Source organism: Anguilla rostrata, chromosome 8 (assembly GCF_018555375.3).
Source record: "Anguilla rostrata isolate EN2019 chromosome 8, ASM1855537v3, whole genome shotgun sequence".
Lineage (NCBI taxonomy): Eukaryota > Metazoa > Chordata > Actinopteri > Anguilliformes > Anguillidae > Anguilla > Anguilla rostrata.
The window spans coordinates 32,863,737-32,891,311 of record NC_057940.1 but is presented as its reverse complement, the minus strand read 5'-3'; the positions used below and the strand labels follow the sequence as shown (position 1 = coordinate 32,891,311).

At 43.8% G+C, this 27,575-nt stretch overlaps 1 long non-coding RNA gene across 2 annotated transcripts in view; it reads left to right on the top strand.

Annotated features, from left to right (window-relative positions):
- Nucleotides 1–27,575, top strand: part of LOC135261456 (uncharacterized) — a 91,931-nt gene that overhangs the window by 58,015 nt on the left and 6,341 nt on the right. The window contains exon 3 of one of the 2 annotated variants that reach the window (XR_010331943.1): nucleotides 3,528–4,058. The exons of the other annotated variant lie outside the window; for it this stretch is intronic. This is a non-coding gene — a long non-coding RNA (uncharacterized LOC135261456). Of the gene's footprint in view, nucleotides 1–3,527; nucleotides 4,059–27,575 lie in introns of those variants that run through there. 2 annotated transcript variants of the gene reach the window in all.

The following is a 27,575-nucleotide window of genomic DNA, read 5'->3' as shown; positions in this document are numbered from 1 at the left end:
AGTCCATTCCTCAGGACTCAAAGCCAGTGTTTCCCTATGAATAAATTCATTCCTACATAACACTTTGGCTGGACCTTTTATTCCAGAGCCAGCAGATTTGATTATAAACGCGATAATTTTGGCCAAAAACCCCACTGGTCTTTTTAGCGTTCGTTTCTGTGTTACGTTGTGTGTTTTTATGCTAGCTAATCCTGACCCTATCTTGCTCATCGGAGAGAAATAAAAGCAGGTGTAGATGAATAGGCAGTGATCAGTGAGGCGAGTGAATTCATACAGTAAGTATGAATCCATCGGTGTGGTGTGTAGTAGCAGTATACTTCCGGGGCTGAATTGCGGTCTTGTCTCTGGAGGAGAGAGGGAGAGTAAATTGCGGGTGCTAAGGTGGCAGGGTCTTGGACAGCGCCGTGCACTGCTCCCGGTTATCCTCGTATATCCTACCGGAGATCTTTAGCCTTGCGTAGAGGTCCGAGCTTCGCTTTAAGCGGCCAGGCCCTCAAAATGCAACATCTGCATGCATTCTGGGCTGTGCTGCTGGGACCATGCATTCTGGGCTGTACTGCTGGGACCATGCGGGATGGGATGGGATGCGTATAACTGGTGCGTGGGCAGGTTTGGCCGAAGAGAGTCTCGCAGTTCTACTGAGACCATTGTACTACACCCCTCACCTCTCTCTTGAATTTTTTTTTTACAATTGGTCCGGTGTGTTATTTTTCAGACATTTTGATTATGTTGGTTATGTCTGGTGGCACTTCAGCGTGACACCTTTGATGAAATTTCTTTCTGATCATTGAGTCTGACCGCGGCCTCCACTCGAGGGCCAGTGTCTGCTCTGGTGCAGTCAGTGGGATCACGCAGACCTGCTGGTCACTTTACTGTGACTTTGATCAAGATGAATTGTCTGTTGACCAAAGACCAATGGCTGTTGGATTAAAATAAGATACACAAGTCTGTGCGGGCACAAATTGAATTTAATTTAGCTCTACATCTGTGTATTCCGGTTCAAATAAATATAGTCGGCCATCAAAGTGAAGAGGCCCGACAACATCCTTGTAATAGTCTGGTGAATAATCAGCTGGTGCAACATGTTCGGGATTTGGATTTTGGGCATTTTACAAAGGTAATTGACGTTAAAGGTTTTGAGGAGCTTGCTAGAGAAATTGACTCTTCCGCAGCGAATGTGGCAGATGTCATTCCGTCCATCATTGTACTGAAAAATATTGCAATGTGCTGCTTAATAAATGTAATGTATGTGAAACATCTAAGAATATCATGCTGGCGCAGATCATGGCGTGAAGCGGTCAGAATGCATTCTTCTGGAAGCAGTTAAGAACAGATTCAGACACATTGAATCAGAGCTCCTTCACTGTGTGACTGCAACAACAATATAACAATAATGCTGTTAATAATAATAATAATAATAATAATAATAATAATACTAATAATAATACTACTACTACTACTACTACTACTAATAATAATAATAATAATAATGAAAGTCAATGAATACATTTGTAACCTATAGAGCAAATAGACAATCTCATGTTTTCTTTGTTACCTGTTGCTTTAAAAAAATAAAAAATGAAAAACATAACAAATCGGCTATCGAAATCGACTGATTTGGCTTTGAAAAATTGGCGACCAGAATCGGCCATAAAAATTAATGATAGGTGCACCCCTAGTATAAAGTGTAGTTTTGGTTTAATATAATAAGGTTTAATATTTTCAAATTTGTAGTCATTGCATTATGTTGTATTACATACACAACAGTTCTACCCTGTTCAACAAAGTAATTTCAGGTACAGTTATATTCATGACCAATTTAATGACCAAATGGGGCTCCTGAATTAGAATTCTGAGCCCTTGCACTGGTCATTTTTATGTGATGTGATCAAAAAATATATGAAATTACATTTTTCATAACAGATTTTCCACATTGTTTGGAGCTTCACCTTTAAGCCCAGCAAAATGTTTAGTTTTACATCAACTCTGATGGCATACTCTAAACTCTAATGCTGTACGTACTGTCTCTCCTGTACTTCTATTCACTCCAGGAATCTGCACAGGAGGAGATCGAGCCCCTTTAATGAGATTCATTGTGGAGTTAATCTGTAATGATCCCGTAAAATTTACAGACTGACTCTTTCTTTCCCTCCGGACCGTTTTGGGGTTCAATGTTTCAGTTCCATTCACTTTAGAGCTTCACTCTGGAGACACTGAAAGTGATTCAGTGTGCCTCTCCAAAGAGCCATGTTTTCAAAACCAGCCCACCCACTGCCCAATCTCCCCCACCACCACCACCAGCACCAGCACCACCACACACACACACACACACACACTTTTCCTAATGATGATTTCATTTATTTAGTTGAATGCCTTTCTGTGAATAAATGGAATTTTACCACCTTTTCATGCGTCAACAGCAAGACTGAGTTACGTTTATTACCATTATCATGAAATACCACCGATGACATAATTATGTTTGTGCGTTAAGTATTCAATAATCTTTTTTTTCACAAATTGGGGCAGTAGTTATATTGTGTGCAATTTAATTGATTACTGTTGATTAGTGAACCTATCATGCATGGTCTTTATTGCTGCATTGATATGAAAAGTACCTGTTTTGAAGTGGCACACAGGCAAAATGCCATTTAAGCCTACTGAATCTAATAGAATCCAACAATGCAAGGTCTATTCAGAAATATGGCTGTCCTCCATTTTTTGCAACAGCAGTTTTATTCTCTCTTGTCACCCGTGTTCTCAGAGTGGAGGGAAAACAGTGAGCTTAGGAATGAAATCGCAAAGAAGGAGATGCTGAAAAAGAGCAGAAAACCAGCCACTTCCAGAGTATTCTTAACATCTGCTGACACAATGCTACCAGCTCTGTCTGTTTGCGCTGTGGCAGAGTGGAACACTTTAATCCTGAATATCTTTTCATACCTACTCAGTTCCAGCCCCTGAATAACAATGCTTGTGCCTTTTTTAAGCATTTTGTGTCACACTGGCCACTGCTAAGAGTCCCAATTGTCAAATAGTTATTTATATTTTACTGCACTGTGCGTTCATTTGTCATTTGCTTATCAACTTGGAAAATAGTCAACACCAATTTATTCTTTGTTTTAAATTTACAGGATTACGGAGAAATATTGAGAGACGAGAGGTATTATAGGGGAATACTCAAAGGAAATATGTTATGTTGGACAAACTCTCAAGTTCATCTTTGTAGTCAATCTGGATTCCAGACGACGCACACAAAAACCTGCAACTACACCGCCTGTGAATTTTTAAGAATTTTGGCTCTACACCCCCCCCCCCCCCAACCGATTTTTCATGGCCCTACTCTAATCTAATCACTGCGGTATTACTGTGTCTGCAGAACGAGGCTCACAATGGCCCGTTTCTGAATTCCTGTGGAATGCAGTTCTTGACAGCCTCTCTGTTAGGGCAATCCCAGAGCAAAATGCGCTGCTTTCAGAGGAAGTGCATCCTGTAATGTTGCCAGTAGTCTCCTCTCTCTCTCTCTCGTTCAGAATTATGGCTGCGTTTGAGAAGTCAGGAAGTGCCCTGGAGCGTATGTGCAGTCGCAGGAAAAGGCTGCCCTTAGCCATCAGCGCCGGAGGGGAAAACACACTGCCATTTCTGAGCCATTACTGAGGTCACTGCGCTCTTGTCAATCAAGGTTAACTTGATTTGAACACTTTCAAATCAAGCTTATTCCAGCATAAAACTCCCTGAAATGCATTATTCTGAAATATATTTGTGTTTCTGTCAAGGGAGTAAATAATCAAGGGAATAAATAGTCCAAATAATAATATTAGTAATATTAGTTAATTAATGTATATCATTGTAAATTATAAGATATTACCAGAACAGATTATTTTCCGAATACAAAATAGGAAATGAAACAGAAAAAGGATATAAAGTAAAAACAGAGTAAAAAATGGTTTATGAATTTGCAATATATTAAACTTAGGTTTGACACATGAAAAAATATGTTTTTAGTGTAGCAAATGCAAGTCCTGTTGCACATTTAACTATACAAGGCACACTGTGAAATACACTAGCTTGGGTTCACTGTACAGCAGCTCCATTGTATTGACACTGTAAATATAAATCAATTGTAGTTTTTCATGCCATGGTGTAGAATCTGAAATTGGATAGTAATATGAGGAGTGCCAGTACTATCCAGGGTGATATGTATAACATAAGCTAAAACCCCAAATATGGCTCATGAAGATGGTAGAGGACACTATTGTGTCCTTTTTTTCACATTTTTAACACATCTTATCATGACATGGAGATTGCGATGAGCCACCATAGAATTTAGGAGTATAGAATTTCACATTTCTTTGAAACATTGGTTCTCCCTGTCTGTGCCATCAGGCCTCTGTGGCTCATTCAGAATGCTGCTGCTGGCCTGATCTGCAGCCTCCCCAGGCCCCCGCCATGTCACTCCCCTTCTCATCCCCCTCTACGAGCCGCCGATTTCAGCCCACGTCAGATTCAGAACCTTAGTGCTAGCACGTCGGGGCAGCTACAGGGGAAGGTCAGTTATACCTTTACAAGAGCCCGGGCTCTCTGTCAGCAACCTCTGGGAACCTAGCCCCCCTCCCTCCCCCCACCCACTGCACGGCTGCTCTTCCTGGTCACGTCTCCTGCCTGCTCTGGCCCCTCGGTGATGGAATGAGCTTCCCACGCTGGTCAGGGCAGCAGAAATCTTCCGACGCGTGATGACCCGCCTCCTCAGACTGAACCACGGCTCCCCTGGCCGTTAGCAATGCTCTTAGTTTTCTGTTTGGATAGCCTTTTGTGATAGTGACAAAAGATGTATAGCTGTGTAAAGATATGATAACTTTACAGTAACATACTGGATATAGTGATTTTGTTTACAATATTTTGTATGGTGTGTTCGGCTAACTTTATGCTTAGCTATTATGAATATAATTTATAATATATAATGTAATTTCCTGGTGATGTCTCAGTTTTTTTTCCCAGAGATTACACAACATTGATGTTCTTCCACTTTTGGAAGCCGCTCTAGACAAGAGTGTCTCTGAAGTCATTCTAACGTAATGGTAATGCAAGCACCAGCAGGTTGAGGGTTTGTTTCCCTGGTAAACAAGCTGTGAGATTACCTGTGCCATTATTCTGGGTTGCTACCTTAGCTGAGGTCCAGAACGGTGAAAGAATGTAAGGTGTGCAATTTAGGACTGATGAGTGGATCTGCCAAGTGAACATGTAAGGCCGTAAAAACACATGAAATGTCCCAGTTATACATACCCCAATAGTAATAGTAATTTCTTAATGCAGGGAGATAGACTCCGCCCACAGTAAGGCCTGGGCCCGGAGCGGGGTACGAGCCGTGAAGGCGTGTCACGCGCCCGTCTCCCCCCCGCCGCGCGGACTCCGCTGGCCGAGCGAGCTCCCTGGCGCCCGCGCTCATTGTGCCGCAGTCAGGAAGAGTGATCTGGGCTTTGAGCCCAGGAGAGAGCGAGCGAGAGCGAGGGAGCGAGTGAGAGAAAGGCCGAGAGGGAGAGAGACGGGGGGCGGGCGGGGGGGGGGTAGGCTGAGGCCTTGGCAGGCGGCAGCGGCGGCGGAAGAGCGGCACGAGCCACCAGCCCTGCCCTTTGTGCTCCTGTGTACACAGTTAGAGACCCTATTGAGCCGCGGGATGGTGCCAGCCACCGACACCACCGCCCCGCTCGCTCTCCCCGCGAGACGCAGAGAGAGAGAGAGAGAATTAGCTGCGGATTGTTCGCTGCAGAGAGGGCCTAAAATCCATCCGGTGTCGGCCGAATCGGCGGCTGTGGCTCAGCGAAGCCTGCCAGCGCAGGGAAACGAGGGCAATTCTGTCCACGCCGTCCCTTCGTACACTGCGTAGTGAGCCACATCCAGTCCACTCTCCAGAACACAGTGACCTACATCCGCTACAGAAGTATCGCGGCTACAAAGGAAAGCATTGTACTATCAACCTGGGCTTCGTTAATTAGATATATGGTGGTTCTTACTTTTGTCCTACTTCGGCCTACACGCTACGAAGTGTCCTTAGCGTCAAACTCCTCAGAATACAAAACTATTCAGAATGAATGACATGCACACACTCACTACATCCAGTATGTTACGCTACATTACTCAGGGGCAGAACAAACAGGAAAACTGACCTGGAAGTGCAGGCCATGTGGAAGAGGGGGGAGGGTGCCTGATGCTCGATGCCTGATGCCCAACAGTAGCACAGCGGTGTGATGATATTTTTTTGAAGAATAAGAGCTGTCCTTCAGGGTTTTGAGTTGATGCAAGCTGATACAGCTAGCTAACGGAGGGAGATGAGGAGAGTGACGTGGCTGAGTCTGGGGAGGTTGTAGGTCAGAAGAGCGGCATCGTTCTGAATGAGCTGCAGGGCTCTGATGGCCGAGGCAGGAAGGCCACCAGGGAGGAGGGGTTTGGCGTTGTGTTCTTCACGTGTTCTTCTCATTGGTTAACATTCATTTTAAACCTGCAGGCTTCTGTTGATAGAAACGCTTGAATTATATTGATTAAAAAATACTGACCCCTTTTATTCAAATTGGTCTCTTAAGTACCAGCTTTCAAACACAATATATATATATAATAATGGGTTTAAGCCATCTTAATTGGTCAAGGAGATTGTATAATTTCAATTATAACCTTAATTTTCATGACAGTGCTCTGTCAGACTGTAAAACTGATGTAACACCTAATTACATTTGAACTAATTACTGTAAGAATATATTTCTGTCTGTAGATTAATTCATTGGATTTACCCAGATTAGTCCAGGATTTTCTATTTTAAATTATTAATCAATTAAACCTGAGTAATGCCCATATTTTCTGTGATTCTTTGGGACCGTGTTTTAGGAATAGTAAGGAATACTCAAAGGAACTGGGCAGGAGTCTTCACAAATAAAAATAAATAAATGAATAAATTATATATTCCAAGTTACTTAAAAACATACTTTAAATGCACTTTCTGGCAGCCTAACACCACCTCTCCATTTCAGTGGTGTACTATGGAATCACATTATGGTGGTTTTTTTTTAGCGGACTTTGATATTTGTGTTATAGTGTATATTTAAAAATAGCCAAATTGCAACACATAATCAAGGCATACAATATATTTGGATTTTTGGTCCTGCTGTGTGAGCTAAGGTATGCAGCGATATCTCGTTTTCAGTTGATTCTGCTGCAGAAGTGGACGTATGCTGCACGTTGGCCTTGTGTGTGCGCAGCTAGTTTCTGCTGAAACCAACAGAAGCTGTTGTGGAAATAACGAGGGGGGGAAAGGCGAGTCCATGTCAAAGAAGCGTGACCCGCCGGACATGTGGTGACACAGATGGCCCGCTGGCCCGTCCGGGGGAGCGTCTGTCTCGTCACCGGAATCTTCCAGAAACAATCGCAGTTATCCTGGAACGTGACGTGCGGACTTTTCCCCATCACGCTGTTTGACTGGCGTCTGGCACTGCTGCCGCTGGGAGAGGCTTGTGTTTGCTGCATGAGGCCAAGCTGCTTAAACATGCCACAGAACAAGCAAAGCACCGTTCATTTTACGTCAATGTCGCACTGTTACTAGTGATACGACTAATACAATTACTACATAATAATGACAGTAATAATAGTAACAATAAAAAATATATACTAAAATAATAATAACAGTGATATTATTATCAGGAAAATGCTGCAGATGAAGGCCCATGGTTTTCTTTGATTATTACTATTTTTCTTCCTCCAATTTTGTTCTATTATTGTGCTGTCTGACTTTAATATAAACACTCATTCCGCATTGAAGTTACATTCTAATGTCTGCTCCGATACTGTATTTATTCTTACAGGCACATTCAAATCGGCATTACATTGTCAAATAACATCACTGAAACAATGGAGCATCCTCACCATTTATTAATAATAATAATAATAATAATAATAATAAATGAATAACCAAAAATACATTTTTGAGGCTTTTGAGGACATCCCAGTGTTCTCTCACTCACTCTGTGTTTCCTTGCATTTTAATGAGAGGGTAAAGCACATCCTCCAATCAGTGGGTGGCAGCAGGGAGAGACCAAATTGCAGCAGACAGAGGGTACTGGAGAAGGGATCGTCAGAGATGGGAAAGGCTGTCCCTGCTTCCCGCTCCCCCTGCTCTCGCCACCCTGAGTGGTACGAGCCGGTAGCCTACAAAGCACCCCTCCCCATGTGTCCCCCTCTGTTCTCCGTGCCAGGGTGTAGCAGCTGATCCGATTCTCCAGCAGAGGAACGCGTGCGAGGCAGAGAGAGGGAGAGAGTGAGAGAGCGAGAGAGGGAGAGAGAGACTTCAGGTGTCAGCGCCCGGAAGCCGCTGAGCGCACGCTGTCGCCATGCCGCCGGGCCGCCGACGCCGCCGTCCGCGCAGCGAGGTGAGTCCGAGGGCTGCCTGCGTCCGCACGCGCTCCGTCCCACCTGCTCGCCATGCCCCCCCCCACCCCCACCCCCGCCGGCGTTCCCTCCGCTCCGTACTCCGCACGCGGCGCGGGCGACGCTGCCTACAGCCGCCTCAGCCGCCCTCGCCGCCGCCGCACGCGTAGCCTCGCCGTTAATCGCCGCGTACCACGCCTCGCGTCGCCTGCACCTCCCCCCCCCCCCTCGCGCGCGCGCCCAGAGTCGCCAGACAAAGGTGCCACTCTGCAGCCTGCCACCACAGCCCTCCCTGACAAAGTTGGGTGCCTTGCCAGCGCCCAGGGCATCGCAGTCTGTCGGATGCTTTTTTTAACAGAAACGAGTTTCGCTGTGCGTGTGTGTATGTGTGTGTGTGAGTGCGCGGCCGTTTGCGTGTTCGTCTGTGCGTCTCTACTCGAGGTGATATAATAAAAAACAATCGTCCCTAAAGGAATTTAGAACAAATTGGATAAACGGGGGGTCGACTGCTCGCAGACAGGGGAAGCGCTTGCTGGGCATAATCAATTTCTAATGCTGTGACAAGCCTCTGTCACAAAATTATTATGCAACCCCCAGAGACAAAGAGCTGATTTACGCCGGATGGAATGCGTGTGTGTGCTTGTGTGCGCGTGTGTGTTTGAGCACGCTATACGTGTGCTCCTGTGTCTGTGTGAGTGTGTGAGAGTGCACGTGCTTCATTCATTTTACAATGGAAGCAGTGATGCCCATTTTGATCTCATTTATCCTTAACATGAGACTTACTCTGAGTCATTTCCTGATCGCTTAAGTCTCTAAGGTACCACAAGAAAGTTTTTTTTTTTTCTTTTCTTTCTTTCCTTTTTTAAAATGTCACTTGCTATGTCATTTTTCATTTCCAGCACTGGGAAACCTGGGCTCTGAGAGGAATACTCCAGCGACGTGTCTCGCGCAGTCAGAGATGTATAAAGTCTGGTAGGAGCGAGGCGCTCTGCGCGTGCGTGCTTATTGGCCGAGGCGGAGACGCGCTGAAAGGACTCTGTGACTCCTGGAGGCCCGCCCCGGCCGTAAAGATGGAGGTCAGGAAGATGTTCTCTCTTTTTTTGTGCCTGCGTGTAGGAGCAGGACCTTGTATCGTCGCTGCCGACTTTTGCGACCCCGCCCTGCCCGTGCCCCCACCCTGCCCCTGCTCCCGCCCCCTTGCGGAGCTGCAGCGCAGCGCAGAGTCTGTGGGGGGCGCTGCTCTCTTTGCCAGCCTGTCTGAGCTTGTCTGAGCTGGGCGTCTGCTTGCTGTCAGCGTTCTGGCCCGCCTTTCCTGTCGGGGAAGAGGAGCCGTAGGAGGCCTCTGCATATTGGAAATTACAGCCGTATATGGAAACACACACACACATGCATGCGCACACACACACACACACACACACCATAGTCACAGAAGCGTCGGACAAGGCAGCCTACTCCCGTACCTCTCCGTCCAATTAGCAATTGGCTGGCATGCATTCACACAGGAAACATGGGAAGGCTATTGTGGGCAACCTCCCCCCCCCCCATTACCTGAACCCCCACCCTCCACCCACTCGCCCACCCTCCCCAGCATCCCAGAGAGCAGTGCTGCGTGAGCATCAGCATCATTTTCACGTATCGAGTGACCACAAGGAAAAGCAACGTACTTTAATGTGTGTCAGAGTTCTCGACAAAGAGGATGATTTTCATGGAGCACGGAGCTGTTCAGCTATTGTTCTGTAACGGTGTGGTAAATTCCCCTTCCTCACTGCCTATAAGGAGTTATGCTTCATCCGCTACATGCTGCTCAATCAAAAGTGAACATTATTACTGAACAGAAGTACTCATGAACTAGGCTGCATAAAAGAGGCCTTCTTCGTTTGCACTGTATTGAGTTTAGGGGTCTAGGAGCAGAATACTGAGAGACGATATTCCAGTGAAAGGCTGATTTCTTGCTTTGGCCTGGGTGGCAGTTAAATGGCTTGTTCCTTGGGAGGTGCCTGTTAGGGATGACAGACAGACAGGCTGAGGGCCTGCGCTCCAAAGGGCCCTCCCCCTCCCCTTCTGTCGCCGCTCACTGAGCTGGCTGATTCTGGCTCCGTGGGCACCCTGACACAGTGATCAATTCAATCAAGAAAGCCCGAGCTTAAGCTATAATCGAGAGCCCAGGGCAATTTCCCGCTAGCATGCTAATATGCGCAGGAACTATACGAATGCCTGTATAATCAACACGTACGGCCGTGTTTTTTTCCCATGGGGTCGCGGAATGTTTTCTCTTTTCTTTTCTTTTTTTAAATGATGAAACGCCTCCCGTATGACAGAACGCTCCAAACTTCCCCGCCGAGCCCGCGTCTGCTAGGCAGGGACCTTGACAAAGAAAATGATCTTCACGCGCTACGGACGATCCCGCTGCGCTAATGCTCGGCACCTTGCGCTAGGCGGGGGGAGCACAATGGAAGCTCACACTCGCGGGGGACATCGGGGGAAGCGCGGTCCAGGCTGGAGCCGAGGGCTCTTCCGCCGGGCTGTCACGAGTCGCGGCTGAAAAATGAAGCAGCTAATGATGTTTATTTTAAAAATGTCATCAGATATTTCATTTCGTAATGGTGCATTTCTGTACCATTGCTAATGAGCTTATGAAGACAACGTGATTAAAATCATTATACGTGAGGCTAAGATTTGGTTTGACAGAATTCAGAAAACATTGAATTTCTATACATCATTGTCTCCAATTAGCTTTTATTCATCAGCAAAATGTGTTTCATAAACACCTTAGGACAGCAGCGCTATTATCGTTAGCATAACTGTGATACTACAGTTATCTTTTGAAAATATATATTGTGTCCATTCCAACACCACACGTTGAATTCTTCCATCATTCTTGAAATTATCAGCCAGATACCAATGCTACACTTTAACACGCACACACACACACACACACACACACACACACACTTTACATTATAAGTATCACTGGAAATACATTCTCTTTCAGACAGCGATAGCAGAGATACTGTAAATGTCCTGGAGATGCTGATATTTGAGGGCTGTTAGAAATCAGAATATTTGATGCCAGGCCCTGCAGATTGGGATCTGACCTTGCCCAAATTTCTCTACTGTCGCATTCTTTTGGTCTCTCCGCACACCATGGAGTCATTCTGCAAATGCCAGTTTGGCACAGGATCTCAGCATCGATCCATTACTCAGTTTGTACACAATATGCACGATGTTATAAATGGCTGAAAAGCCTAGGGTGTGGCACTTTGCAGTACCAAACCCAGCCATACAAGGTATGAAGCAGCTGTAGTTGTATCCAATTGAACCTATTCATGTTGTGTTACAGCCAGCTTAAATTTGCCACAAACCAGACAATTCACAGTAAGATGCACAGTAATGTAAGATGTTTCATAATCTTCATAGCATATAGGATACATATACGTTTTAGCAATCTGTTGCATTGCAACCTGGTTAAATTAAATTTAGGCATTGATACAATATGAATGTGCTATATTACTGTATGTCTTAAGCTGTTTATCACAAGTCTTTAAAAAAAAAGAAATTCCCATTAGAGGATACAAATAATATTGATATGTTGAAATAGCTGGCCAGTGTAAGGGTTTGATATTTATACTGTCTAAAAAAAGAACAAATCAATTGTATATTTCTAGTGATATTAGAAAGTATGAAATCTCAGACGGAAGTTATTTTGCATTTTTCTTTTCATTTTCATGTTTTATCAACCGGTTCAAATGCGTAAATTTGCAGCACCTAATTGTTAAAGAAGCGCATTTCCTACTATGATTATGCATTCATTTTAACATGTCAAAAATAAAGGCCTAGATTGAATCAACATTTTTCATTAAGTATAACTTTCAAATGGCTGCATGTTAGTTTTCTGAACTAACAGTTGGGTGGTTCATAAATCACCAGAAATAACTCTCCAAACTGTCTATGTGGGAAAATGTTAAAAACCTGCATTTACTTTTAAGTTGAAGTTAAGGATAAATATTTCGAAAGATTTCAGAAAAGTTTGAAATATTGCTTCTACTAAATTAAAGAAACAATAACTGTAGAATAGAACACAGGCTTAGAATATGTGAAAATGAATAGTGACTAAATTGTAAAGCATACCATTACATGAATTTCTTTTAAAAGGTTCTTTATTGTGCATGTTTACAATTACCTGTGTGGCTTGTATACGTTCAACGTATGCTAGATATCAGAAATAAACATCAAATTTTCTCTGATCAAGTTAAATTTTTAATGAGCAACATATAATAATACATATAATAAATACAAATCATATGAAACTGGACACAATGAAAGGGTGAGAGCTGTTTTGTTTAGGAAAGATAAACCCCTTTTGTTCTCAATGGAAGAGTTGGTAACAATGACAGTTAGACTGAGCTGAATGGCATTTATGTCATTTGACTGTTGTCAGGGATTTGCTGTTGGAATTTAAAATGCAGTAAACTGAAATAGATTAACTTGTTTCAATGCAAAGATCTCAAAAAATATGCAACTGGACAGAAATAAACTGAGTTTTTACTTATAATAAATAATGCATTTTACTTTAATTAAACAGACATAATTTGAGTAAATTTACATGTTTTTCTTTTTTAAATTACTGTTCTCGTGTTCATCTACTGTTTTTTCTTGAATGAGAATCAGGCACAGTTATAATTATACATCCTTTTAAATGACAATTTATCCACAAAAGGGTGTAAATGAAGAAAATGACACTATTAATAAAATTAGTTACATTTTTATAGAAAACAAAAGACATTCTATATATGGTTACCAAATAAATTCTAACAGTGCAAACCAAATGGACAATTTTACAATTGTAACAACTGTGCAAATTGCCTGCAATTAACTAGAAACTATAGGATTTGTAATTTTTAGCATCAAAAAGAAAGAAAAAGAACAATTCCGATTCAGATGGTAATTTTCGGTTCCTGCATGTGGCTCAGGAACAATGCCGAGCGATATGCTTCAGCGAGATTAGCTGCCCGTTTTCAAATTGTTTTCTACAATTTCAATTAACGAGGAATTTATCATACACATTGGAATAAAGCTTGGGCGCAAAAAAAATGCGGCATCACCAGATTCATTTAGGCTGTTTTTTTTTATCATTCATTCCTGCAAGCGAGCATTTTACTAGATCACAAGCTGTTAACTTGTATGCGGTAGATAATGGAATCTTTGCCTTTTGCTGGGTGTAGGCAGAACGGAGACAAAGGCTTTCCATGAAGAGAGTGTCAGAATCACATTCGCAGTGATGCATGGTCTGGCTTTCTGCGTCCATGCCGCCCATATAAATTACATGTTAATCATATAGAACAGACGAAGGTTCTCCCAGAATAGGATGCAATTCTGGGCCGTCAATAAGATCTGGTTTGTAATTAGTGACTAGGGGAGATAGTACGTCGATAGCGCCCAAGCACTTTGTAATTTGGTTATTACCAACAGCATCTGGTGTCTGGAGCGCTGTACTTGAGTAGCTGTCTCTGTCCAATGTACGGATGTGTGTGTGTTTTAAAATATTTTTTGTTAAATTATACGGTTTTCGTGTGTGCAGGTGTGCGCTTGCAAGTGTGTGCGCGCGCGCTCATGAATGAGTATGTCCTTTAGGCCTCTTAGTTTAACTGTACGTGGAGTATATTGTATGATAGCGTTTTATTTGGGTACGTTCACATTCTTTGGTATTCATCTGTATGCGTGCGTGTGTACATATGTTACTTTTTAAAATTTGTGTTTTGATGATACTGTGGTGTGTACATGCATCCAGGTTTCTGTGTACGTCTGTGTGGGGGGGAGGGTGGGGATTTATTGTGCACAATTTATTGTGCGCCTGTTAGGTTGAATTGTATGTGAATCGCACTGTAAGACTATGTCAGACAAGTGCCTTTGTGCATTATTCGTTCATTCTGTGTGTGCGTATGTGTGTGTGTGCGTTCGTACATGTGTGTATGTGCGTGTGTTAGTATCTATGCACTGTGCTTGTGTGTGCATGTGTGTTTGTATCTGTGCTTGTGTTTGTGTGTGCATGTGTATGTGTAATTGTGTGTGTGTGTGTTAGTATTTGTGTTTGTGTTTATGTGCGTGTGTGTGTGCGTGCATGTGTGTGTGTGTGTGTTTGTATCTGTGCTCTGTGCTTGTGTTTATGTGTGTGTGCACGTGTTTGTGTGTGTGTGTATGTGTTAGTATCTGTGCTTGTGTTTATGTGTGTGTGTGTGCGTGTACGTGTGTGTGTGTGCATGCTTTTGTGTATATGTATTTGTGTGTGTGTATGTGTATGTGTGTGTGTGGGCATGCGTGTGCGTGTGTATGTGTATGTGTTAGTATTTGTGCTTGTGTTTATGTGCGTGCGTGTGTGTATGTGTATGTGCGTGTGTGTGCGTGTGCGTATATGTGTGTGTGTGGGCATGCGTGTGCGTGTGTGTATGTGTATGTGTTAGTATTTGTGCTTGTGTTTATGTGCGTGCGTGTGCGCGTGTGTGTGTATGTGTATGTGCGTGTGTGTGCGTGTGCGTGTATGTGTGTATGTGTGTGTGGGCATGCGTGTGTGTGTGTGTAAGACAGCACACAGACGGAGAGGCAGACCCAAGCACCTTCCCATTGATCGGATTCCTGCTCTCCCGGAATTAATGATGCTTTCTCAGCTAGCACCTGACCCGCTGTCGGCTGCGGCTCAAATAAACATCTGCATCAGGACCCCGGCTGCCGTGGGTAACCCTGTCTGCAGCAGGAGGGAAGTTTGTGTGCTGTCAGCCCTAACCTCCATTTTGTGTGAAAGCGCTCTCTTCCAATTCGGCTTCCTCTCTGTCTTCATAAAGGGGCAGCACATATATGGCAGCCTGGGTTCTTCTCTAACCAAAAAAACACCCTGGAACCATATCTACAAAGCTCTACATGAACTTAACACATTGCATTGAAGATGGTATCTGGGTGTGTACAGAATCAAAAATATTTTATTTTCTGTTGACTGTTTATGATCTTGCGTTCTCTCCCTAGTTAGTGTTTGTTAAAAATGGCTGTCTGTCATCCCTATGATATGTTTAAGACCAAACTGGACTTGATATATTTGCGGAGGTGATTTTTCTCCCTTATTACGAGCAACACACTATGGTTAGAGAGAGAAGTTCACGTGATACGTGGAATTATTCCGATTGCCTTTGTGCTTTTACTAAAAATGGTTTTAAAAAAATACCAGAAATGTCCAGAAATCGGAGGAGAATGGAGAGAGAAAAGGGAGGAGGAGTCTGGGTGGAGAGACACAGAAAGCCTTTGTCAGACGGTTTACTTTATCGGCGGTGTTTTACGGCTTCGTGATTGATCCTGCAGTCGAAACAGTTTGGGCTATAAAAAGCGAGCGGGGGCTGGGAAATTGAGAGCGAGGGCTCTTCAGTCGGCGGCGGAGTGCGACATGCTTTCTGTCTCGTGACTTCCGATGATTCCCCATATCAAAGCAGTAAAGCTGCCCCTATTCAACATAATGGAGCCATTAACATCTATTAATAATGCAGCCAGGGGTAAGTATCTGGAACTGCGGCTCTCTGGGGGGCTCCAGAAACAGACGTGAGCTATATCTTCCGCCATTCGATGGCTGCCGGGGGTCAGAGGTCGCTGCGGTACCCGTTTGCTGTCTAATTTTAGAGCGTCTCTCCGCTGTGTTATAGATGCCTTCTGTGTGTATGTTTCTGTGTGTATGTTTGTGTCTGCTTCCGTGGGTAGAAGAGAGAAAGGGAGAATGTGTGGGAGATGGAAAGGTGTGTGCGCATGTGTGTGTACATGGCTGTGTGTGTGTGTGTGTGTGCGCGCATGTGCGTGTGAGTGTATGTACGGGCATGTGTGTGTGCGTCTGTGTGTGAAATAGTGTGTATATGTATGTGTGTATGGAAGAAAGTAGGGTTGCACTGAATATGTGAGAGAGTGAATGGGGTACTGTGTGTGTGTGTGTGTGTGTGTGTGTGTGTGTGTGTGTGTGTGTGTGTGTGTGTGTGTGTGTGTGTGTGTGTGGTGTGTGTGGTGTGTGTGTGTGTGTGTGTGTGTGTGTGTGTGTGAGAGCGTGCTTCTGTGTCTGTGTGTGCATTTGTGGTAGTGTGCTACCAGAAATTGGCACATAACAGTGGCACGTGCAGTCCCTCTAGGTGGCGAAGAGAATCTGCCTCCATTCTTGACTGCTCCTCCTTGTACCTGTCCCTTCTGACAGGAAACAGGAAGGTGTGGGCGGGGTCGGCAACCCTATTATGTGGGGGGTGCACTCTGTCCAAAGGAGAGCTGACAGTTCCTCCACTTCTGGACATAGTTTTTCCTCAATGCTGCTTTGATGCTGTGTCATAGGCAGGGTATGCAGTCTTCTTATGCATGTGCAATCTGAGTTGTTTAGTTGTGCCATACAAACCCATAAATAGCTAAATGCCACAGATAGTGCTCCCAAGGAAGATTGAATTTGTCAATGTTCAGAATGCCAGTGCGACGGTTTCACTTGCATTTTACAATGCAAAAATGTTTTTGCATGGTTTTGCTTAATGGGATAAGAAATCCTTTGTTTCCAATTTGTTCATCATTTTAGCTCAGATGCATTTTTAATGTCATTGTAATGTGCTTTTACATGAGGGTTAGAGTGAAAGAAGGCATTAATCCCACCTGGAATCCTGCTCATAAAATCATGTGTTCTCTGAAAACCCGGTTTACATAATAATGTAAGCAATGCATGCCTTAATGCAGAGTATAAACAGAATAATTGAACTGTTAAAACTTTGGTATAAATCCACAAATATTTACCATTTGCCCTATATTTTAAGATACAAGAAATTAAAAAATATGTCTCAGAAGGAACAATCAGTAAAACTTATCTTAGAATTTTAGTTTGAGCTATTTTAAGAAACTATTGAAATAACTTTTGTAATTATGCCACCGGTGGTCATTAAATTTATTTGAATTTTCCTTGTTGTTCTTTATTTTCCTATTTTGACATTGTTGTTTACAGCGGGGATACATAAATTTCTATCCCAAATAGTCCTTAGTGACATATTCTCCTTGGTTGTAAAAGCTAATGGTGTTGAAAAGGGATATGTTATATGGGATGTTTTTTAATGCTTTCTGATATGAATATATTTTCTCTCTGTGATGCTGATCAGCAGAGATAAGCAACATTAAAAAGCAAAGTGCAGCAACATAATCCAAGATAAATGAATCTGATGTTAAATGTAGGCATTAACACTATCAATTCCGTAATGTAAAAAAATTATTGGAAAGGAGACTACCTGTGTAACCATGACCCGTCCTTTTAAATTTCACACTGAGTGTCGCCTAGTGGCACCTTTAAGGTTCTGTATCTGTTGTTGTACAAATTGCACATATCTGGTGCGCTGTCCTCTTTCTGGAGAGACTCCTGGACACTCCTGACATCTCCTCAGTGACAGCCTGAGTGATAATTCAGGCTGAGGAGGAGGCTTGTCAGAGCTTGTGGCTGCTCTTTGTGGCGAGCAGGCTGTTTAAGCGCTGCACTTGATGCTGGAGTGGCATGACGAGCGCTGCTCCTTATGGAACTCGGGCTGGCTCCTACGCTCGTATGAGAGAGCGGCCCAGCTTTAGGGAACTCGGCCTGGCTCCTACGCTCGTACGAGAGAGCGGCCCAGCTTTAGAGAACTCGGCCTGGCTCCTACGCTCGTATGAGAGAGCGGCCCAGCTTTAGGGAACTCGGGCTGGCTCCTACGCTCGTACGAGAGTGCGGCCCAGCTTTAGAGAACTCGGCCTGGCTCCTACGCTCGTATGTGAGAGCAGCCCAGCTTTAGAGAACTCGGGCTGGTTCCTACGCTCGTATGAGAGAGTGGCCCAGCTTTAGAGAACTCGGGCTGGTTCCTACGCTCGTACGAGAGAGCGGCCCAGCTTTAGGGAACTCAGCCTGGCTCCTACGCTCGTATGAGAGAGTGGCCCAGCTTTAGAGAACTTGGGCTGGTTTCTACGCTCGTACGAGAGAGCGGCCTAGCTTTAGAGAACTTGGGCTGGTTTCTACGCTCGTACGAGAGAGCGGCCTAGCTTTAGGGAACTTGGGCTGGTTTCTACGCTCGTATGAGAAGTGGCCAGCTTTAGAACTGGGTGTTCCTACGCTCGTACGAGAGAGCGGCCTAGCTTTAGGGAACTTGGGCTGGTTTCTACGCTTGTACGAGAGAGCGGCCTAGCTTTAGGGAACTTGGGCTGGTTTCTCGCGTTAGCGTAGCTTAGCTCGGCTGGTTTACCTCTGAGAGAGCGGCCTAGCTTTATGGAACTTGGGCTGGCTCTACGCCGTACGAGAGAGCGGCCTAGCTTTAGAGAACTTGGGCTGGTTCCTACACGCTCACGAGAAAGCGGGCGAGCTTTATGGAACTCGGGCTGGCTCCTACGCTCGTATGAGATAGCGGGCGAGCTTTATGGAACTCGGGCTGGCTCCTACACGCTCACGAGCGTAGCTTTATCAGGCTGGCTTCTACAGTACGTGCCTTTGCCGCAGACCTGAGAGGGCCATTAAAAAGCGCCGTCAGCCAGAGGACGGCTGGAGGTGAGCTCGCTCTCAGGGCGGGGCGCTTGCCTCCTGCCACGAACCGTGTCCCCGCGCGACCTCGCCGCCTTGTCGCGTCCGGGTGAGCGGTGGGGGAGGGCGGTGGAGGGTGGAGCAGGGGGAGGCAGGGCTGAAATAGAGGAAGGCTCCAGACGGGAGCATGAGGCGCCCCAGGCTGCGGGGAGCAGGCTCACCCCCGGTTTTACAGTCCAGGGGAGATGAGGACAGCAGACTGAGCGGATCGTTCAGCTGATCAGCATTACATCCCAATATGTATCTGCTCAGCAGATCTCCTCTTCCAAAGCATCTCACAACGCTTTCTCTTAAGCTTCCAGAGTTCATATTATATTTAGTAACACACACACACACACATAGCTTAGATGTTTGCCTGGTTTTACATCCGGATTTTTCCTTGAAACGACTTTCACAATTACACATAGCTGTACCTTGCATTTACAGGCATTAAATACATTTGAACCCTCAGGTCTCCTCAGGTCCTTTGTCCAGAGCCCTAACTCTTACTGTGCATTCCTGGCAAGCGGAGATCTGATCACAGACACAAAGGCTGGGCCTTATCCAGGCCCGGACATTTCCTCTGGCTGTCTCATTAATCTTCGGCGGTGAAAAAAAGAACGCGCTGTTTTCCGCGTCTGCCATTTCCTAAACAATGGTCCTCGATGTGTGGCCCTTTCAAGTCGGTGGTAATTTATTTCTATTTGACTCCCTGTCTGGTGTCTCATGACAATAGGACGGGCAACCCGGTGATAGAAATGGCGACCGCGCTGAAAGCCCGTTTCGTCTTTAGCACCGCGGCCCGAGCGTCAGGGAGAAGCGTTGTGGCGTTTATTCTGAGGGCTGTATGAACGTGGCGGTCTGACATGGCGGTTAGACCTAAGGGGACAAGCTTAAATTGTAGCGGCTATCACCTTTGTTTTTTTTTTTTGTGATGTTGTGAGAAAGCTGTGCGTTAGCTGTCATTGTCTCCTGAGTGACAGCGCGAGTGTGCGGCTAAAGGACAGCTGTAAATAAACCCTCTGCTCTTGCGTGCGTCCTCAAACCGAGCAGCGCCAGACGCTGATGGTGCTTCTGTAGCGTGTAGCGATCGGGTCGAGCGCAAAAATAAATGGCTTCTTTAGGATTTCAAATATCCACATACAGCATTTGCCAATACCACTGCCCATCCTCTGCACGTTATGCCTCCCAGTTTGAGGTTACAGACCTCGAATGATTACATTTTTGTGTTAAAGTTATATTCAAATTGAAAAATGAGTTCAGTCTCTTAAATGATATTCCTCTGCTATCTGCTTAGTTATGAATTTGTTTTCATAATTTGTAAAGGGGACTGATCAAGCTGGAAATTGCAAACATAATGAATTAAAATCAATAATAAATTTGGCCTGTACTAATTTTTGTTATAACAATAAAGGGCTGTGGGCAAGATGACAAAAAGTACTATTACCTGACTTGTGTTGGTGATTTATCATTTAAGCAGTTGAATTGGCTTCTTAGTATTGATTTGCTTAGAAATTTCAGCAGTTGCTTCTGAGGTTTGGTATGAAATAATTGCTTGAGCATTCATCCATTCTCTCAATACAATGCAAATTATATTTACCATGATTTTAAAATGGCAGTGAAATGCTGAAAAGGGAGGGGCCTCTGTGACAGAAGAGCACTTCACAAACATGCGTGTTCTATGCTTAATGGAACTGAGCACAGATAATATTGTGGATGGCTTCTTTTTGCAAACAGGAATTTTTACCGTCAAAAGTTTTTATTTTTTATTTAGTTTGAATTTGTCCATGTGAGTACACTGGGAGGCCAGATTCAAAACTGGGGCGGGGTTGGGACGCTATGACTTTGAGGGACATCCTGAAAGATCACAGGCCACACAAGACACTGGAATATGTGCAAAACTGCGCATTGAATTTAATACTGGACAGCATTCCAGTACATGGGTAGCATTGCTAATACCGTTAGCATTGTGATATTGCGAGCGCTGGACTGTGGAGGGGGGCAAGTGGGGGGGGGGGGGGGGGTGGACGTGTCCAATTTGACAGGGTACTTCACCTCATTTGGCCTTTCAAATGTCCAGCTGTAGAAATAGGTTCCACATCATGTACAAACGCAAACATTGTATGTTATCCTTCTCAGGGGTGTCTCCGCTAAGCAAATAAACTGTGTAATGTACTGTATAAGCCAATCAAAATGCCATTATGAAATCCCGGGCCTGGTAATAATGTGCGTAGCGGGAGAAAGATTAACGTTCTTCTCGCACCCGGTGCTAACGTGCTTTATTGCCCCTCTTTGTGCTCGTGTGCCTTTGGAGGGGCTGAATATAAATCATCTTGCATTGTCTCCGTTTGAAAAATGCATATCCGAGACACGCGATGGAAACGTATTTTGAAATATTGCTGATCGCTGGAATGGGGTTTCTGGGATTACTCCCCTGCAGTAAGTAATAATGTGACTTTCAGTAGGGCTGGGGTGAGAGGGGGCTGCAGGGGTTCAGGGCCTGGTGGTGAGGGAAACACCTCAGTTACCCATACCGAATCCTTACAACTTAGAGGTTTAAGCTGCACAAAAATTATCTTCATTAAATCTCAGGGTGAAGCTTTGTAGTAAAGGAGGCGACGGGCGTCTGAGTTTCTTTTCTCAGCTGCGGAGACCTCTGCGGCTTTGCTTTCTGTCCGCATCGCCATTTTAATAGGTACTCCAGGGTCACAACTTGCGCTATTATCCCTAAAAGCCAAACCGTAACAGGCTGTGTAAGAAACAGCCCCGCTGGTAGAGATCTGCTTCATCTGTTTATGTTAGTGCGCCGCTACCTCCGACATTAATATCAATTGGAGACCACCGTCAAAAGGGAGGCTCCATTCAGACGATGAGCCTGCTTCCCAGAAAATTATGTGCCACAGTCTGCCAGCCTCTGGTGTAAGTAACTTTGAAGATGCCCCTTTGGAGCAATCGGTTACAATAAGCAGAAACCATCATTGCAAGAAGTCATTTCTCATTGTTCTGGAAGACGCCACAATGGTGTTACATAACAGTGCCTCTTCCACGCGGAAAACAAGAGCAACTTGGTGGTTCCTCACACTGTAGTGAAGGAAATGAGGTGGGGAATTCTTTGAGAACGCAACAAACAAAGAATATGACACATATTGCACCCGTGGGTCTGCCTTCAGACTCTCAGACAAGTTTCTGCACGATGACAACCTCTCAGCTGGTGCCCGGTTTCAAATTGATTTCACACCAGCCTTTCAGAGCTGGGGATTTATCAGTGTTGGGGGAGAGGGGGGGGTGATGGGGGTCACACATTTAGCAGCAAAAGCATTTAAAAAAAATTATTTAAAACCAATACCTAGCTCAATGCGTACAATTTCAGAAATACATAATGTTTCACAGGATATTTTAATGCTGCATTCAAATTTGTAAATGTCTCATCTCATTTTTTAAAATGTGCTTAAACGTGTCCTACAAAAAAATACATGCTTAATATTACATACTGTAAATGAGCGAATATTGATAAATACAGAGATAATTGTGACATATACAGACTTATAGGTATTTACTCCTAACATGTAGAATTTCTTAATTTGATTTACTAAAAACAGGACTTTTCAACAAGGTTAGCTGCGTGGCTAACTGTGCGATGCTCGTGGGCGTGAGAGCGGGAGGCGCTGAGCGTGCGGCCGAACCCCTGCGGAGGGGAGAGACGCCTCTCTGCCAGCAGCGGGGAAAGGGCAGGACGGAGAGCGGGCTGCTCCAGCGGGAGATTATCACAGCCCCGCTTAATCCAGCTCTCCTCTCTCCCTCCCTCCGTCTGCCAGACAGATTACAGTCTAACGCCAGGCAGGGGCTAGCAGGTATGCTAAGGGTAGATAATACAAAAAAGCAGAAAGGTACCCATTAACGGATCGACGAGGGTCCAAAGGCGGAGGAGTGGAGGCTTGAGGTGGGAGGGGTGCGTTGCATGGGGTGGGGGCGGCCGATTGTCGGACTGCTCGCAGATGAATACGGAAGGCGCGTCCTCTCCCTCGTTCCCGTTCATCATTTACCCACAAACCCTTTCTCGACTGCCGCGTGAGACACGGGCATCTGGGGGTGGCAGACACAGCCACACAGAATCCACTAGCCTCAGCCTCAGCCTGCACTGGCAGGAGTTACCCTGAACACAATTCACCTGACCGCGTTAGTTTTATACCCTATTAGAATGTATCTGCTCTGTTCTGTCAGCTTTATATACTACATATTACGCATAGGGGAAGAGAGGCATTATTTATTTAGGCTGTGCATGACTGTGTTTTATATTTCTGTGCTAAATCAAAACTATAATAAATATTCTTAGTAATGCATAATGGTGCCATTATTGTATTTTGGCCAGTGCTTTGTTTAAGCCCAAGCAATCAGAAATGAAAATCAGTGATTAATCAGGAGCATGATAGTTTTCACAATGACCGCAGAATTTCAAGTGGAATTTGAAAATTGTAATGCGTAATGTGAATACCAGTAAACAGTTGGGAATGGCTTATGTCTGTTGGAATTTGTAATGGAAAACAGCGAAAATTAACAGTCAAAGCTACAACATTAAATACTGTTCAAATGCTGACATTCAATCATGCCACATCGCTAACAATCTACAAGTGAAAAATAACTGTAAATAGCTGAGTTAAAAAAAAAGAAGAAATTCCAGGCATAAAACACTATAACTAGTTACAATGCTCAAATACAGTACTCATATATTAATTATATATATATATATATATGTATATGTGTGTGTGTGTGTGTGTGTATGATACAAAAAATGCAGGCTTGTTACTTAGCGAGACTCAACATTTGAGTCAACAAATTCAATTACAACCACCAGTGCGCAACAATGAATTTGATAGACTATTTAATATGCTAGCCATTGAAGGAGATTAGTTGAGTAGATAATGTAGATAATTATTTTCACCTAGACCCTGTTTCCAATATTTATACTATACACAGTGTAAGCAAAACTATAGGGATCTTTTTTAATTTTTTTTTTTTTAGCTTTTGGTGAATTCAAAGTCCCTTGTTTTATATAATTAATTTTGTTTCAAATCAATCATCCCATTTCCCTGAACTCAGTTTCCTACCACTGGTAGCCTGTTATTCAATAGTTCATTCAAACAGAAACCAGGTGTTGGCTGTCTGCTGGTATGGCTAAGAGTGCACTGGTACAGACAGGTGAATGCAAGAGATGAGTTGTGGGACAGGTATGGTCAATGATGAATCAGTAATGGCAGTAATTATGAGTGATATATTGCTATTAGTGTAGGTAAAGACTACAATATGATAACGTTGAGTGATAGAAACCACAGCGCGGGCTTCTTCTGTATTAAATGGGTAGATTTATGTTCTTACTGAAATGGAAGCCTCTCACTAATTACATTTAAAAAGTGAATTCCTCCATAAAATTAGGGTGAGTGCTATATTTTATGGATCATGTGGAGAATTGATCACAAATCTTTATAAAATATCATCTATGAAGCGTAATCTGTGAAACGTAGTCTCCGTTGTCCCCCTAATTAAGGAAGGTTTTATTTTTTATCAACGGTGATCAAGCACGGGCTTTGATGCGAATAAATTCTAGTTTGGTATCTCTGTTTATTTTTCCTGAAATCCCGAGATAATTGTTGCCATTTTACATTTCATTAAGAAGCGTGTCAGGTTGAGTACACCCCATAGTCCTCTGCATCTGCGTTAAAGGGGAAAATAGGCTCTGATTCAACCGCAAGAGTTTATTCATTACGTCAAGTAGTCATGAGAGGAAGTGATTCTGCTCAGTCATCTTTTCTGTCAATAGGTCAACGATAAACAATGGCGGTAGATTAAGATGCCAGGCAACAGAAGTCTAGCGGTCTACGGAGCTCTACACTCCACTCAGTGGGAATAATCACAGCTGTTTTTACATCTATCGAGTGCGTGTTTGGAATGTAAGATTAATGGGCTCCACTGTCTCTCTGAAAGGGGTTTCACAAATGTCTGTGCGTCAGGTGCTCAGCCTGGAAGCCCGTTCAGTGATTTCCAGAGCTGTGGCAGCATCTTTGGTTTTCTGTCATCAGAGACGGTTCTACTGTATTCAGCACTACTGTAGCTTTTCTGCAGGAGAAGTGAACCACAGGAAACAAACCTGACTGAATAATAACATGAACTCAGGGGCTTTGTTGCAAGCTTTCCTGTGTGTTTTCCTTCTCCCTGTGTATACGCATATATAAAAAATACCGGCCTGAATTCAATCAACATTTTTGTCCATAACATAATTAATGCTGCAGTAAATGCAAATGCTGGTTTGTTTTAGTACGCACAGTTTGATCTATTACATTTCTGACTGCGACTGTTTTCCCTCATCATAAAAAAGGGACATTTATTTCACTCTGAGCCACAGTTTCCTGTACTGTATGTGTTCAGATTTGTCCAGAGAAAAGAGCAGAGTGAGATTAAAAAGCGCCCCACGGTTCCTGAGATAGTAGACCGCAGCCGCTCTTCACAAGATCATCCTGTCACACGACTGCAGGCTTGGCCGGCCCAGCAGGCTGCAGACTGGCTAAGCTGTCGGAGTTTGACATCTCCCTGGCACCACAGCAGCAGGGTTCTGTCCTACACTGACCCAGAGCTGCGGGGACACAGCTATGGCTCCCATTAGGGCACAAATTGGTTTCCATGAGAAAGTCTGGTCTGCTTTTCCACAGGCCATTTTGCCCACTATGCTCAGCGAACACAGGGCAGCCCAAAGATAAGGTCCCTTTAGGCGATAGGCGATCCAAAATGGAGGACAGGCCAGATATTATGTCATATCTTGAGCTTATGACTTTTGTCATTTCTGACACTATGAGAATTGTGGTGATTATATAGTAACATAGCTACTAGTGAAAACCTGCATTTTTACTGGAAATGCAACATCTGACAGACGGCGCATAGCAGATTTTCTTGGCTGCAAATCGCCCTTATCGTGGTAAATGCAGGTCCTATTACTGTGCAATATGAATCATAAGCTGAAAGTACCAAATCTTTTGGTTTACAATTACTTTCATTGTCGTCCATTTGGAGACCAGAGTGCATTATCTGTTTTCCTCTTTCATTCTGTAGTGTGAACATTTTGCCCCTACTTTACAGTTTAAAGCTCAGACAAGATAAGCGATGGTGCAAAGATGGTGAAATGTAATGCATTTGGTAGCCACTCTGAATGACACGGAAGTTCCATGGAAACCTGTGTTATTTTGCTGTGCATTTGATGACAGATGATGCACATTGAATCTGACAGCCTTGCATTGTGTGGCTTAGGTAAGGTAGGCTCTAGTGGGTTACGCGCTGTCTGTATTTAATGGACAATTTGGGTTTCAAGACATTTTGCACAGCATATTTGCAGAGCTTGCAAAGCTTAGCCCAGTAACTGGGAATCTTACTATATGTGGTATAACATTTAATTATGAAAGAAATATTGCAGTTGGGTCAACAATGTCAGATATGGACTTTTTAAAGCCCAAAAAAATTGAAAATAGGTGATTATGGGTATTCTGATTTGAAACCAACAAATGATTTTTAAAAAATCATTTACTCAAACTCAGCTTCATGCTATCAGAAAATGTAAAATTCATTAGGTATTTTTTGACCTGGATTAAATTTTTTTGCTGAAATGAATAATAACCTGAATGGTGGTTCTGAGGCACACATGTTTGAAGCACATATAAAAGGGAATCTAACCAATCACAATCTCACTAACACTATGCCAGTGTAAACACATCAACTGTATTGACAGATGTCCTTTGCTATTTGTTGCTTAGATATCTTGTTTGATTTTACTGCTTTGTGGTGCCTATACATTATTTATTTAGTTTCTTTGTACATCAGGTCATTTTAATCTGTATTTATCTGTGGTTAATTCCTCCTTTCCTACAAAGCACATTTGTGATCAATAAGAAGTTACAAAAAAATCAATTGTAAAATCAAGGTAGAAAATGTGCATAATTTATCATTGTAGCCTTTAAGCCAAATAGATGTGCGTGTGTGTGTGTGTGTGTGTGTAGGTGTGCGTGTAAGTGTGTTTGTCTATACGTGTGTGCATGTGTGTGGTTTGTGTGAGTGCATGTAGATGTGTGTGCATATGTGGGTGAATGTGCGCGCGCACATATATGTGTGTGTGTGTGTGTATGTGAAACTGTGCCAGCTGTGTGCTCTCTCCCAGTCCTCTGTTAAGCACACACCAGGTCCCTGAATATTCATACTTTCTATTTAATTAAAGCTGCCATGGCTGCATTCACACAGACACTTTATTCAGACCCTAATCAGACAGACTGAAGGGGTCATTGAAAAACAGAAGTAAGTGTAGAATATTCCGTCTTAAATATTCATTATGGTCCTGAAAGGACAGGAGGAGATGTTTCAGATTAGAGGAGCCAGGCCTTTGTTAGAGGAATGAAAGTGACTTTTAATAGAGCCGTCTGCCATGAAATTCATCATCAACGGCATTTATTTTTCTCTTCAGCAAGTGTGACAGCCAATAAAAACAAAATGGAACCAAAAACCCTAAAAAACATTGACACACAGTGAACTGTACAGTATGTTCCACTCCATACAAACCCTGCGAACTGTGTCAAAAATATGCTAA